Below are 1,909 nucleotides of genomic sequence, written 5' to 3'. Positions count from 1 at the left end.
CATATGATTTACTCAGCAGGGAAAGACAAATTCAAGAGTAATGGTGTCAAATTAATCATCAAAAATAGTATTTAAAGATCTATCTTGAAGTACAACACTGTGAGAAGAGGATACCCATACACTTACAAATAAGACCAATTAATACCACGACTATTTAAATTTGTAAATGTACCCACCAACAATTAAAGCCATTTTGATGAAATTGAACAACTCTAGCAACACCCCCCCCCCCTAATTAAAAAGGCTTTATTTATAGGGAGCAGAGACTTTATCAAGCCAAATCCCATGTCTTTCTCTGACTCTTCGGACTTCTTCTGGTCTTTTTTTCTCGTACTGAAGGGGTGGAACCAGAAGTGGGAACTGCAGAGCCTGGAGCTGCGGAGACAGCCACAGCACCACCAGCAGGCATGCTGGCAAGCTTTCCAATACCCTGGGCAATAACGTCTTCGATGTTTTTCCCCTTCAGCTCACTGATGACCATGTTGAGTTGGTTGTCGTTGGCCTCAATACCGATGCCATCTAGAATCTTCTTGATATCCTTGTCACTGGAAAAATTGCCCCTAGGGAGGCCATTAGGTTGGAGGTGATGTAGAGCATTTCGGCAGTGGCAGACAGGTCTCACTCGTGTGACATCAGGGATGGACTCTACCAACTTCTTCAATGTGAAATTTATCAAACAGGCAGTGAAGAAGTATTAATAATTACTAATGATTGTAATGAGAAGATTGGAAACAAAGAGGAAGGATCAGTAGTTGGAAAATATGTACTTGATGATAGGAAAAATGCTGGGAATCACATGAAAGAAATTTACAGGATGAAAAACTTCTTCATTACAAAAACCTTTTTTAAAACAACATTTAAGGCAATTGTACACATGAACCTCACCAGATGGAATACACAAGAAACAAATAGACTCCATTTGTAGGAAAACGTGGTGGAAAACGTCAATATCAGCCAAAACAAGGCCAGGGGATGACTGTGGAACAGACTATCAATTACTCATATGCAGATTTAAGCTAATGCTGAAGAAAATTGAAACAAGTCCACAAGGGCCTAAAATATGACCTTAAACATTTGATGCATCATACACCAATGATTGAAGACCAGAAGAGTTGTGGGATGACAAGAACATCATAGAGGTAAGAAGCAAAATGTCATTTAAAAGACAGGAAAGAAAGAAAAGACCAAAACAGATGTAAGAAGAGACTCTGAAACTTGCTCCCAAAAATGCTAAAGCAAATTGAAGAAAGACAGAAGTATAAGAGCAGAACAGAAAATTTCAAAGAGCAGGTCAATATGACAAAGTCAAGCATTATAATGAAATGCAAAGACCTGGAGTTAGAGAAGCAAAAGACAAGAACATGCTCAGCATTTCACAGGTTGAAAGCACTGATGGAAAAAAATTAAGTCCTCAACCTGAAATACTGAAGGAGTCTAAGGGCAAAATATTGAATGAGGCCAAAGCATCAAAAGAAGGTGAAAGATATTCACAGAGTCACTATATCATATAGAAATGGTTGATGTTGAACCATTTCAAGAAGTAGCATATAATCAAGAACTGATAGTACTAAAAGAAGTCCAAACTTCCCTGAAGGCATTGGCTAAAAGCATGGATCCAGGAATTGATGGAATGCAAACTTAAATCTTTCAATAAATTTAAGCTCTCACTCATCTATGCCAAGAAATTTGGGAGACAGCTACCTGGCCAAATGATTGAAAAAGTTCCATATTTATGTATATTTCAAAGAAAGGAGACTCACTGGAATGCAGAAATCATCAGACAATATTACTAATGTCACATGCAAGTAAAATTTTGCTGAAGATAATACCAAAAATAGCTGCAAAAGTACTACAACAGGGAGCTTCCATAAATTCAAGCTGAATTCAGCAGAGGACATGGAACTAGGGA

General features: G+C 37.9%; 1 pseudogene; it reads right to left on the bottom strand.

Moving 5' to 3' along the window:
* Positions 1–267: 267 nt before the first annotated feature.
* On the bottom strand, positions 268–597 carry LOC102811615 (annotated as a pseudogene).
* Between the last annotated feature and the right edge of the window lie 1,312 nt (positions 598–1,909).

Source organism: Chrysochloris asiatica, unplaced genomic scaffold (assembly GCF_000296735.1).
Source record: "Chrysochloris asiatica unplaced genomic scaffold, ChrAsi1.0 scaffold00484, whole genome shotgun sequence".
Taxonomy (NCBI): Eukaryota; Metazoa; Chordata; class Mammalia; order Afrosoricida; family Chrysochloridae; genus Chrysochloris; species Chrysochloris asiatica.
The sequence above is the reverse complement of the archived record's forward strand: the minus strand, read 5'-3'. Positions and strand labels throughout refer to the sequence as shown.